Source organism: Petaurus breviceps, unplaced genomic scaffold (genome assembly GCF_028583685.1).
Source record: "Petaurus breviceps papuanus isolate PSGF00001 unplaced genomic scaffold, PetGlider_PUasm1.0 98, whole genome shotgun sequence".
Classification (NCBI taxonomy): domain Eukaryota; kingdom Metazoa; phylum Chordata; class Mammalia; order Diprotodontia; family Petauridae; genus Petaurus; species Petaurus breviceps.
Window position 1 is genome coordinate 19230799 of NW_027187460.1, and position 13971 is coordinate 19244769.

General features: G+C 41.8%; 1 pseudogene; it reads right to left on the reverse strand.

Moving 5' to 3' along the window:
- Nucleotides 1-7985: 7985 nt before the first annotated feature.
- On the reverse strand, nt 7986-8894 carry LOC138155688 (GTPase KRas pseudogene; annotated as a pseudogene).
- Between the last annotated feature and the right edge of the window lie 5077 nt (nt 8895-13971).

Below are 13971 nucleotides of genomic sequence, written 5' to 3' on the forward strand. Positions count from 1 at the left end.
CTAGATAGGTGGGGCACTTCAGGTGCAGAATGTTGTGCAGTCCCCCAGACGTGGTTGATCTGTTTTTTTTTTCCTTTGGTTATAGGGGAAGACCCACTGGAAATTGGGGCTAGGGGAAGAGTACAGTCAAGAATGACTATGATATAAAAACTAGGGGAATAAGTAAAAAAAAAAATTTAAAGTATAGGAGAGTAAGTGCTGGTATTAGTTGGGGGAAACTATGTACATAGTAACTCTATTTCCGCTTAAGAAAGCCAATTCTGAAGAAAAGCTAATTCCTAGCATACCAAATATATTCTTTGGGTTCATCATCCTAAATTCAAGCTCCAATATCTCCCTCTCAGAGTTAGTCTCTCTTCTAGGTGTGGCCCCTCCTCCACTCTTAGCCACCAATGACTAGTAACTCAGTTCCATTTAACCTGATTAGGTTAAATACTACTGATTAGCTTTTACCAAGGGATATTTACTTCAAAGATAGAGTGAGAACAAAAACACTTGTGTTTTCTAATACCTTGGGGAAGCACATTCTGCTTTACTACTTTGGTCTCTGGAAAAATATGAACTTAGATTTAGTTGTCACACCATTAATACTGGTCCCACCAAATTCACATCTGAATTCAACATAGCTATTTAATGAGTCTCAGCTACCAGCTGAGCTGATGTGGATTGTTATAGTCACTGCTTGTTCCTTGGGTCATCAATGTTGGGCTGCCTGCAAAATCCCTTGTGGACTCATCTCCTTAATTCCTGGGCTCCCAGACTCATAGACCTTAAGTTGTTTGCTCTCCCACCTTTAAAAATTCACAGTGTTGTGGCCCTCAATCCCTTCACGCTAAAACAAAGAAGTGAGAACACATTTTGGCTTTGGATGGGGAAAAGGCCCAAGACCTTTAAAACATTGTCTCTCCCTGGACATCCTATATTAGGAAGCAGTCAGATGAAATGATGAAGTTAAATCAAAAGCAGAAACTGAAGCTAAGGCCTTTTGAGGGCATCCCCAGGTCTGGTTATGCAATTGTAGTCAATCAAAGAGATTGTCATTCACCATGTGGTTAGCAGAACAGAGCTGGGTATGTAATGTCTATGCATAATTCAAAGTTGCCCTAAGGCAATTCCATTATATGGCACCATGACTATTCTAGAAGCAGGCTCTCCAGACTTTTCTAACACAGGGAATTGAATCAGTCATTATGATGATATGCTGTGTGCAGGCTCATAAGGCCTAGGCTTATTGGCCAGTTCCCTATTGTGTTCAGAAATAAAAATTTAAGCAGAAAAGGAAGAGTTAAGACTCCCACACAGAAGGCAAATAGATTCATTATAGGATTTGGGCTCTTCAAACAGCTTTATGAACCAAATAATATAATTGCTGTCTACCACAACAATTCCTGCCTACTCTCAGGAAAATAAGATATAATTTTAGACTATTGCTTTAATAAGTCATATGTTCTACTTTTTGTTAAATGTGTTAGCACCTCATTTTTTTGTGTGTGTATTGGAAAAATTAGATTACAGTTTTCTTTTGGATTTATTACTTACTTTTTAAATATAATTTTTTATAGGTTTTTTGATCTGCAATGTGTAATAGAGCACTGTTTTCTGTTTTTCTTAACTAAGTATTGGAATTGAAGGAAAACATTTTAAGTAAGTGATAATCTTTCCTTTTTCTCTTGCTGAGAATTTTTTCTCCCTTCTTGATGCCTAACAGATTTCATTATGGAGGGAAATATGGATCTGGAACACTTTTTACCAGCATCTCTTTTAGGGAGTGAACAGAATTGATCTGTATTCACTAAGGGACCACTCCTGAAGTATTGATATCTTTACCCTCCTTTAACCTGGGGAGGGGATGGAGGAAAAAATACTACAAAAGTTTTTTGGTGTGAAGTACCTATCTGCTTGAAGATAATGAGTTAGCTCATACTGTTTTCAATCTAGAACAAGGATGCCAATTCCATGTGACTTCCCTTTCCCTGTGAAGCTAAGGAACTTAAAAAACAAATTATAAATAAAATTAAAAAAATTCTCTGAGGACCTAGACCACATTTTCACTGCCAAGCCCAGAGGATGGTCTCCCAGTCAGTTAAATTTGATGTAATAAATTATCCAGTGTCTTCCTACTTACTCCATAACAACTATTATTCATATAGAACTCTAATGTTTGCAAAGTTCTTTACAAATGTCTTATTTTATCTTCATAACCCTGGGAGGTAGTTATTAATATGCTTTTTTAGGTAGTTTAGGTTGTTACTAATAATACCTTTTTAGAGATGAGGAAATTGAGGCATGCACAGGTTAAGTGACTTGCTTAGGAAAAGAAAGGGCAGTTAGGTGGCACAGTGGAAAAAGTGCCAGGTCTGGAGTCAGGAAGACTCATCTTCCTGAATTCAAATCTGTCCTCAAACACTTAGTAGCTGTGTGACCCTGGGCAAGTCACCTAACCTTGTTTGCCTCGGTTTCCTCATCTTCAAGATGATTTGGAGAAGGAAATGAGAAACTACTCCAGTATCTTTGCCAAAAAAATATGTGACAAACCACCAAATGTAGTCATGAAGAGTTGGATGCAACTGAAACAACTCAACAGCAACAAAACAAAAATTTCCATCTCCTGGGCTGTCTAGGTGGTGCAGTCAGGAAGACCTGAGTTCAAATATGGCCTCATACACTTAACACAAAAAAACTAGCCATGGTGACCTTGGGCAAGTCACTGAACCCCAATTGCCCTAACTTCCCCCCTCCAAAAAAAAAAAAGCAAAAAAAAGTTCCATCTCTGTCCCGTCCTGCGGGACCAAGTTATTCGTGGGGCCGAGGAGGACCCAGCCTGCAAAGGAATGGGTGGGAAAGAAGGAGAGAGACCAAGCGAGTTTGTTTTAAGGTCTGATGAAAAGAGATTTATTGCTGGTAAACAGGACTTATATACTCTTTGAAGAAGTGGGCGGGGAGAGGGATTCTTGTAAACAACTGTTGAAACATTTTGTGGTTAGAACACCTGGTGCCGAAACACTCTGTGGTCAGCAGATTCTCGTGGCATGGTACTCGGGAGTGTGGCCTTCCTACAGGGGGAAGGGTACTTGGCCCTAAGGCCTTGGTTGCTAACATGTCCCCCTTTTTTTCTTTTAAAAAGGTAAGAAACACTTAAACAAAAGACCAGTGAAAGGCCCATCTTAGGCTATGGGGCTGATGTCCACGGCCAAGACCTATAATGGCAGAGCCCCTGTCTTAGGCTATGCGGGTTGCCCCCGTCTCTAGCATCTAAGTGGCAGACCCCCTGTCTTAGGCTATGCGGGTTGCCCCCGCCCCTGGCATCTTAAAAGAACATTCCAGAGATGGACCCACAATAATCCCGTCATTGGGTGCATCTGCAGCAGAACATTCTAGAGACGGACCCACAATAATCCTGTCTTTGGGTGCATCTGCAGCAAGGTCTGATGTTGCTGGCTCGTGGGCCCCTGTATTCCCGTCATGGGCTCTTTCACGGCGTTGGTCAAAACCTTATGATCTACAAAAACATTTCCACACCCTCGAGTACCATGGATCGGCATCTGCACCAGCAAGAGTAGAAAATTGAAGGCCTTCGAGGATGGTCATAGAAGGAAGGTCGTCACAAGACCCGCCGGAATTAAGCCGATGATAGTGAACAGCAATGGGTTTCCTAAGAGCCGAGTCAATCTGTGATTTAACAAAAGTGGTTAATTTGTTGAAGGCCCAGGGCCCAAAGGAAAGGAGCAACAGAATTCCCATGAGGGGTCCCAAAAGAGTGGGGAGCAAGGTAGTCAGCCAGGGGGATGTAGAGAACCAGTTTTGATACCAGGATTCCTTCTGATCTCTTTCCTTCTTTCTGTTCTCTAAACTTTCTTTAACCCTTTTTAAACTATCTTCTACAAGGCCAAGCTTGTTAGTATAGAAACAGCATTCTTCTTTTAGAGCAGCGCAAAGGCCGCCTTGCTGTAAAAAAAGGAGATCTAGGCCTCGCCTATTTTGCAAGACCACCTCGGCCAAGGAGGCCACAGAGTCTTTAAGATTTTCAAGGCCTGCTTGGAGTTCCTGGTGGTCCCTATCAATAGTTGCACTAAGCTGAGCATACTGCATATTTGAATTGACCAAGGAGGCAATCCCAGTTCCAGTGCCAATGGACCCAAGACCTATGAGGACAGCCAAGGTAAGTGCGGTCAGGGGTTCTCTTTTAGTCCTACTGTGTGGATTGGAGCCTTGCTCCCAGAACCGGAGGAATTCGTCTGGGTAGTGGACAGTGAGGTGAGGAAGAAGGGAAACCTCCACACAGTAATCTTTATTTTTCAAAAAGGAGGTCGTAATCACAAAGGTGGTAAGTCCAGAGGAACAGGCAAGATAGGAATTATTTGGTGCTGCAATATATTGAAATGAGGCATTAACTATAATGGAACGATTGCAAACCTGTTCAAGTTGCCTGGGAGGGAGCATAAGCGGTCCCAAGAGACACAGGCCGAGGCCAGAAATGCGACTGAGGGTAAGGCCATGTTTATCCTTTGTTCCCCAGCGCAGGGAAGAGGTGTCATTAGTAAAGGTAAGGTTCCCAAAATGGGCAACTCCTTCATAAAAGGGGGGAGCTGAGGAATAACAAACCCAACAATCTTCTAGGGAATGGTTAGTCATTTTGCTAATTGCATATACAGAGGCATTAACCAAAGAAAGAATAAGTTCAGCAGAGGAAGGGGGTCCATTGGGAAGTGTGGGCCAAAAGGGTTCACTTACTGGTGCTCTAGGTGTAGGGGAAATGGGCAGGGGATTAGGCTTGATTCTGTGCCCCTGAGAAGATCCCGAGTGAAGCTCAATATTGGGACCAACAGCCACAGGCTTATTTTGGTTAGGGATGCTCTTACGGAGCTTGATGGTAAAAGTCAAACCATCGTCATACCGTTCTTTGTAAAGCCGAAGTCCCCAAGACACACCTCGGTCCCAGTTAGTATATTTTTTACCGGGTTCTGTAAATTGGATGCGCAGGGGATGGCACCACCCTGAGCATTCCTGTATGTTTGTCCAACCTGGAGTCCCGGTGCCCTGATGTGTATAATTGGCTTTGACCATAATAAAATCCCATGAGGAGGAGGGATGCCAGTAGGTGTCCCCAGTGGTTTCGCAGCCCCAGCTGTGGCAATAGTAATCTGCCAAGCCTCCGCACTTGTAGTTCAGGGCGCGATTTCTATGATAACCGGGACAGACATAAAAGGGAAGTGCTCTTAATATACTCCTTTGGCTAACTGAGCCACAGCCCCCCCATGGGTCAAGGCCCCATCTCCCAGGAGGGGAGGGAGACAAGGGGGCTTGCTGTTGGTTGCTATACCCTTCTAAATCCCAGTTGGCTGGTGCCCCTAAAGCTAATTTGCAAAGATCAGGGTATAGGGTAGGCCACCAGTCTTCAGATGTTATTTTTGACTCACTCCACACTGTATCACCTGCTCCATTTGTTACCAGCCAGGTATGGTTGAGAAGCTGGTACGAAGTGCCAGGAATGGCCCCGAAGATGACAAACAGGCAAAGGATCATTGTGATGTCTGGCAGGCTCGTCTGGTTCATGACGTCTCCTGAAACAAAGCACAGTTAGAAGACTTCTCAGGGGGATCCCTGGGCAAGTTGTGAAGTTTTATCAGGCGCTCTGGAAGCCATCTGGAGTTTTGTGCTTGTGTATCATAGACGCAGGCATGTCCTTTGCCCCAGATAAGGACCGGGTCGGGGCCCTGCCATTTATTGGACAGTGGATCTTTCCACATGGCCTGTGCATAAGTGTTTGCTGTAGATGAATGCCAGAGGCGGTCGGCAGCGGCTTTGCCATTAGCATCATAAGTGAGGAAATTCAAAACAAACATTGCATGGTTTAGGAGGGTCTTAAAATTCCCTGCTCTGGGGTATAACATATCCCCCCCTGATTGTAATTTTAAGATCATATTTTTTAATGTTTGATGAGCTCTTTCAACTATGCCTTGGCCTTGAGGGTTATATGAGATGCCTGTGATGTGCTTAATCCCCATTTGGGTGCAGAACTATTGGAAAGCAATGCTAGTGTAACCAGGCCCATTATCCGTTTTGATAGTTTGGGGTTGTGGGAGGACCGCTAGGGAGGCAAGAATGTGATAAATCACATGTTTAGAAGCTTCGCCCGTTTGGAGGGACGCAAAGAGGAAGCCGCTAAAGGTGTCAATGGAGACATGAACATATTTCAATTTACCAAAAGGTGGATAATGGGTAACATCCATTTGCTATATTCCCCCGGGCATTAACCCCCGGGGATTTACTCCCAAATGAGGTTCAGGTAGGAGGGTCAGGCAGCCTTTGCACTGATGCACTATTTGTCGTGCTTGTTCGCGAATGATGGAGTATCGCAACCTAAGGGTTTGTGCATTAAGGTGGTGCAAGGCATGGGCTTTTTGTGCAGCGGAAAGAGGGGAATCAGTGAGAGCAAGGGCCACCAGTTGAGTGGCTTGATTGACTTCATCATTTCCTTCTGCCAATGGACCGGGCAGGCCTGAATGGGCCCGGACGTGACCAATGAAAAAAGGGGCAATTTGGGCAAGAATAAGGCGTTCAAGTTCTGCAAACAAGGGAGAGGCATTAGTCGAAGGGTGAATGAAAGGAACTGTTTCCAGAAGGGGGACAGAGTGTGCCATATAAGCACTATCAGTATACAAATTAAAAGGCTCTTCCAAGAGCTCAAAGACCTTATTAATGGCTACAAGCTCAACTAATTGGGCAGATAAAAAATGGGTATTAAAGCGGGATACCTGACCATCAATGCTAAATGCAGCAACACCCGTGGAGGAGCCGTGGTAAAAACCAAACGGGCTCCTTGAATTGGTGTTGTTTTTGTTCCTTTGGGGAAAACCACAGGCGTCTTTTGCAGAAAATGAATCAATTTATTTGAAGGGAAATGATTATCAATAGTACAATGAAAGGAAATAGAACTAATAGCCCAATCATCATCATTCTGAACGAGCCACTGTACTTTTGCAGCAGTATAGGGGGATACAATATGATCGGGGTCTTTACCAAAAAGTTTTAAGGCAGCCTCATATTGTAAAACGAACACATAATTAGTGAGTAGATATCACATTTCTATCGGTTAGGACTCAGAGACCAATTACTTAATCACAACCAGAACTACAACTGCTTTAAAAAAAATAATAAAACATTGCCTTTTTACACTCCACATTATAGTACTAGAACTTACTGGTTTGACAATACGTTTAAAGCAACACTTAAGTAATTCTGTAAAGGGTTTCCATTACTCAAAATTTTACAGTTTCATTTAAAATGCCTAGATCTATTTTCTTGAAGATACCTGCTAATGAACAAGATTTAAGACTATGAAATGTGAAAGTAGTTGTCCTTTATATGAGTAAATCAAAAATCATTATGCCAAGGAACAATATCCACCACAAAAAAAAAATTTTGTTCTTTCATAAATGGAAATTAGATGGAATAAGGGATAATATGTAGCAGTGTGTCTACATATATATATACACATATATATATTTTAAAATTATGAATATATAGTTAGATGTTGGCATTTCAAAAACAAACAACCCCTCAATTTAATGAAGAAGTAGGTTATTAAAAAACCCTGACCTTTAAAATTTGAATGTGTAATTGTCATTTTCTTTCATAATGTATATAAGTTAATAACAAAATTCCCTTGGGGGTTAGGGATTTAGATTGTAGAATAAGTCCTAATGTCTCCTAAACACATCCCCTACTCCCATACCCCCAAACTGAAAATCCTTCCTAAAAATGACGGTTACAATTATGTTGTAATAATCACTAACCAACCTGATATTTGTAAATCAGAAAATATTTAAAAGTTCTAAAGTTCTAGAAACTAGTTGTTTCTAGGGTTAGACAGAATATAATTCAACTTTCAATAGGGGCAAACATACATTTAGAGCAAATAATTTGAAAAACATCCTTAAAACCTTCAATTCCCTGTCAGATGGGAGTCAAAAGGAATAAGAGGGAAAATCTCAGATATTCAATTTTTTTTTTCACAGGCATTGCTAGTTCAAGAACCAACACTAAGGGAATACTGGCACTTAGAGGAATAAAGTTTCCACTGTCATTTTAAAATAAGCATTCAGATAAAAGATAAGAGTTTGCATGAAGCAGAAAGAAAACTAGGTAATGCTAAAAAGCAAATGCTAATAATTTAGTATAATGTACAAAAATTATCTTAAGTATGCTTTGAGAAAAAAGTACAAATTTTATTTACATAATTATACACTTTGTCTTTGACTTCTTTTTACCATCTTTGCTCATCTTTTCTTTGTGTTTTCGAATTTCACGAACTAATGTGCAAAAGGCATCATCAACACCCTGTCTTGTTTTTGCCGATGTTTCAATGAAAGGAATTCCATAACTTCTTGCTAAGTCCTGAGCTTGTTTTGTATCTACTGTTCGGGAAGGTAAATCACATTTATTTCCTACAAGGACCATAGGTACATCTTCTGAATCTTTAACTCTTTTTATTTGTTCTCTATAATGGTGAATATCTTCAAATGATTTAGTATTATTTATGGCAAATACACATAGAAAGCCCTCCCCAGTCCTCATGTACTGGTCCCTCATTTCACTGTATTCCTCTTGACCTGCTGTGTTGAGAATATCCAAGAGACAGGCCTCTCCATCAATTACTACTTGTTTCCTGTAGGAATCCTCTATTGTAGGATCATACTCATCTACAAAGTGATTCTGAATTAGCTGTATTGTCAAGGCACTCTTGCCTACGCCACCAGCTCCAACTACCACAAGCTGATATTCAGTCATTTTTAGCAGGCCTCTCTTCCGCGCTGGAGAGACACTGGGTCTCAGGCCCGCACGGCCGCCTGCATTAGTACTGCTCTCGAGCCCACTCTGAAATGGCGGGGGCCGGGGAGCGCAGGTCTGGACTGCAAAAGGTGGGGGGATCTGCAAAGGGCTTGAGTTGAGGAGGGGCCAGTCTGGGTTATTATAATGAGCCGCCTCATCTTCTAGATCTGCCACATTTCCAGGATCTAGGGTGTCGTCATTGGATGTTTTTATGAATATGGGAAAGTTCAGAGAGTCGGCTGCTGGCCATGTCTCCTCAGGGAGAGGGGGATAAAGGGATTCTTTCGGGGCTATGGGCATGTCTATTACCACCGACGGGGGCCGAGAGGGCTCTTTGCCGGTGAGGAGCAAGGAGGCCGAGGAGGCTGCTTGGGACAGGGGGCAGAGGCAGAACTCCGCGACTGATAGTAATTGTTGGTCACTTGGGTCCCTGTGGGCTGCTTCTACAACATCTCTGATGAGGCCCCAATAAGAGAAGACAGTCACAGGGACCGCCTCCGGACCTTCCGTTTGTATTTTCCTATTTAAATCTCTACCAACCTTCTGCCATTTGCCAGGGTGAATCTCTGGCCCATTTATAATGAACCAAGGGCAAACATCATTCACAAATAAAAAAAACTTAACTAAATCTTTTTTCTTAACTTTAACTCCCCTTTCCCTGAGTAATGATTTAAGGTCCTTTATAAAGACCTGTTCCTTAGATAATTTCTGACCCATGAATATGAGACGGACAAATTCAACTTACCGAGGACGGGGGCTTCTCACAGCCGGGGGGTGCTCTTACAGCCGGGGGGTTTCTCACTGAAAAAGAAGGGGTTGCGACGATTTCTCTGCTAGGCACTGGTCCGTCTGGCAAGGGTCTGTGCCTCAAGCCCCACGTTGGGCGCCACTTGTCCCATCCTGCAGGACCAAGTTATTCGTGGGGCCGAGGAGGACCCAGCCTACAAAGGAATGGGTGGGAAAGAAGGAGAGAGACCAAGCGAGTTTGTTTTAAGGTCTGATGAAGAGAGATTTATTGCTGGTAAACAGGACTTATATACTCTTTGAAGAAGTGGGCGGGGAGAGGGATTCTTGTAAACAACTGTTGAAACATTTTGTGGTTAGAACACCTGGTGCCGAAACACTCTGTGGTCAGCAGATTCACGTGGCATGGTACTCGGGGGGATGTGGCCTTCCTACAGGGGGAAGGGTACTTGGCCCTAAGGCCTTGGTTGCTAACACATATCCTACAAGATCTAGAGTCATTCTCTTGGAAAGTGTTCTCCATCTCCTGTTGCTGTTACTTATGCTGCTACTCTTTCTCACCATATCTTCCCCCCCCCCCTTTTTTTAGAAATATAGCTTTTATTTTATTTTGCTTTTTGTAATTAATAACCATTTATTTTCTCTCTCCTTCCCACTTGGAAAAAGAAAAAAAAAAGACAGAATGCCTGTAACAAATATACATTTGAACAAAACAACTCTTTCATTGGCCATGTTTAAAAACATTATCTCTCATTCAGCCTCTTGAATTCATGACCATTGTATTGGGAGGTGTGTGTCATTCGTCATTGGTCCTCTGGCTTTGATTGGTCATTGCATTGATCAGAATTCAAGTTTTTAAAAAGGTTTTTGTCTTTATAATGTTATTGTATACATTTTTCTTCTAGTTCTGCTTACTTCACTCTTCATTAGTGCATATGGATTTCCCTGAAATCATCTCTTTTGTTGTTTCTTATGGCAAAAACAATATTCTGTCATTCATCTACGAGAATTTGTTCAGTCATCCTCTAGTTGATGGACACCCCCTTAATTTCTAGTTCTTTGCCACTAAAAAATATTTTTAGTTTTTTCAACTCAAGATTTTTACAAACTGTTACTTGGAAAACTATTCCTTCCAGCTCTTATTTTTTTAATAGGCACATGCTTTCCAGAATCATGAAGTTCATTTCCCAGGATCTTTAGTGACATAGTATGAATTGTAAGGGACCTTCTGAAAGTACCTTTATTCCCCCACCCCTACCCCCAGGGTGTGACCTTCAATCATGAAGGACATTTGGTGGTAACAACCTCCAGTGTGTCATCCACCAAGATTGCTGGTCTGCATGCTTCCGGGAGTAAGAGGGCACAAGCAATGGGCCATTCCTGGAGGGTAACAGTGGACCCAGAAGGACACATCATAGTTGCTGATTTGAGGAGCCATTGGGTACAGATATTTGAATTCAATGGCAGTTTCATTTGCAAATTTGCTGTTCAGAGAAGTGGCTTTGGCCAAATGGACTGCCCCTTGGGCATTGCTGTCACAGCAGATGACATGATTGTCATGGTAAATTTCCGAAACAACCGAATCCTTATCTTTTAATAGAAAATATTGGCTTTGTTATTGTTCTTGCAGTTGTTTTTTGGGGCAGAGTGTGCTTTTTCTCCTCATTTTGAATTTTGAGGAAGAAACTGTCTTGGAAATTTTTCTTAGTTATAGGAACAAGGCAGTCAGTCCAAGCTTCTCTGGAATGACTCTTTCAAACTGTTGTTTTAAAAAACCCATTTCCACTAAATAGAGGTACCCATTCCATAGCTCTCTCCATAATCATATTTGCTTCAATGATTTTTTTATTTCATTGGTACAGGTATTCATAACATGGATTAGTTGTTAGAACAAGTATTATTCTCAATTTACAAATAAGGAAACTGATGCTCAGAAAGACTAGATTACTTGTTCAAGGTCATGGGATGATAGTTTTAGATTTGAGAGAGATCTTGAAAGTTATCTTCTCTCCCTCTCTGCTATTTTTCTGAGTGATCTCGTCATCTCTCATTGATTCAATTGTTATCTCTATGCAGGTGAATCTCAAATCTATTTATACAGCCCCCATATCTCTGCTGAAATCCCTTCCTTCATCTCAAAATGCCTATTAGATATCATGAATTGGATTTCTTATAGATATTTTAAACTTAATCTGTCCAAAATTGAAATCTTCTTTTCCCCCAAACCTCTCCCTAACTCACTATTACCACTGAGGATACTGTCATCCTCTCAGTCATCCAGGCTTAAAATATGGGTGTCATTAATTGCCAAGTTCCATTGATTCTCCATAACATCTCTCAAAAATGCTCCCTTCTCTCCTTTGACACAGTCATAACCTTGATGTAGGCCTTAATCTCCTCACGCTAGGATTATTGTAATAGCCATCTGTTTGCTTTCCCTGTCTCAAGTCTTTCCCCACTCCAGTTCATTCTCCACTTATTTGCCAAAGTGATCACCCTAAAATGTGAGTCTGGCCATGTTATCTCCCAGTTCACCTAGACAGCTAGGTAGAAATGTGGCCAGAGTGCTGGACTTGGAAAGTCAGGAAGACCTGAGTTTAAACCCAGCCTCGGATACTAGCTGTGGACTTTACATAAGTCTCTTCATATCCCTGAGTCTCAGTTTCCTCATCTATAAAACTGGGATAACAACAGAATCTACCTCCCAGATTTGTTGTAAGGATATAATAAGATAATATTTGTAAAGTGCTTTGCAAACCTTAAAGTGTTATATACATCCTAGCTATTCACTGACTCCCTATCCCTTCTAGTATATAAAATCCTCTAAATGGTTTTTAAAGCCCCTGTAAGCATTGCTTTCCTAGTCTTTTTATACTTCCCTCCCCTCCAAGTACTATGCAATCCATCGACACTGGCCTCTGCTGTTCTTTACCTCCCAACTCCATGCATTTTCACTAGCTCTCCCCTCCCCCAATCTGGAATGCTGTCCCTCCTTGTCTCTGCTTCCTGCTTTCTTTGGATTCTGCAATAAGCTTTTCCAGATGCCCCTGAATTCTTAAAAAAAAAAATATATATATATATATATATATTTTTTTTTTTTGCTTTTTGGAGAGGGGAGGCAGGGCAATTGGGGTTAAGTGACTTGCCCAAGGTCACACAGCTAGTAAGAGTTAAGCGTCTGAGGCCAAATTTGAACTCAGGTCCTCCTGACTCCAGGGCTGGTGCTCTATTCACTGAGCCACCTAGCCACTCCAGCCCCTGAATTCTCATTCCTTTCCTTTAAGGTTGTCTCCATTTTACCCTGCTTATACTTTGCTTGTGCACAGCAGTTTGCTGGCTACCTCCCCCCATTAGAGTGTAAACTCCTTGATGGCAGGAGTTATTTTTTCTTTTCTTTGCATCCCAAGGACTTGGTACAGTGCCTGACACATAGCAAGTGTTTAATAAGTGCTTGTGGGTTTGACTTGGCCTGATTTTTCAACATCCTCAGTTTATACATTGTAATGCCATGCACGAGCAGCTTTCCAAAGGACTGCTACTGTGAACAGCTTTTAAGGTTCTGATTACACAGTATAGAGAACACTATTCCATAACAAATCAAAGCAGAACATTCACAGAATATCAAGGTACAGCATTCACAATATTATAACTTATCACAGATAATTGAAATACAGCATTCACAACAGCTTATCATTAAAATGGCCACATAGTTTTCACCAAAGTGTTCACAATATTTAGATTAAAGAACAATCATCTCAAAGTAAAATAGTCAAAGTCTTCCACTTATGGGGCACACTAGATTAACTCAATTAGTCACTTATTCAGCAATCATTTACTAAGTATCATTAATCACTAAGTACAATCATTAGAAAATACACAAACTCTCCACTCCTAGGTCACTAGTAAACTACAATTTCATCATTACTCAGCACCCATGGAGAGGCCTTTTCATTCTGACTTGGGGCCAGTTCTCAGATTCCCTGGATCCCCTCCCATGGTCCCAGATTCTGCCTGGATTCACCAGACTGTCACCTGGCTGCAATGGCAGACAGCTGTCAGTTCCTTGTCCAGCTTTCTGGGTAAGTCCTGCTCCACACTGAAGTTCACAGGGTCCAGTCCCTCTCAACTCCTTCATAATTTCTGCTCCTGGGAATTCAAGGCTCAATGAAGCCACAAACAGAGAAAGTCTCAGTATCTCAGTCATGCTTCCTGTCTTCTGCTTCCTGGTTCCTGGGTTCCTGGGCTTCTCTGTCACTTGGGCTCCTGGGCTCCTGTTCAGAAGAAGCTTCACCACCACAAGTTCACAGGTAATTCTGGCTGAGTTCTCAATTTTCTCTCCAGCAAAACAACTTCTGCTACTAGATTCTTGCCTGAAGAAATTCTGATTGTGCCTCT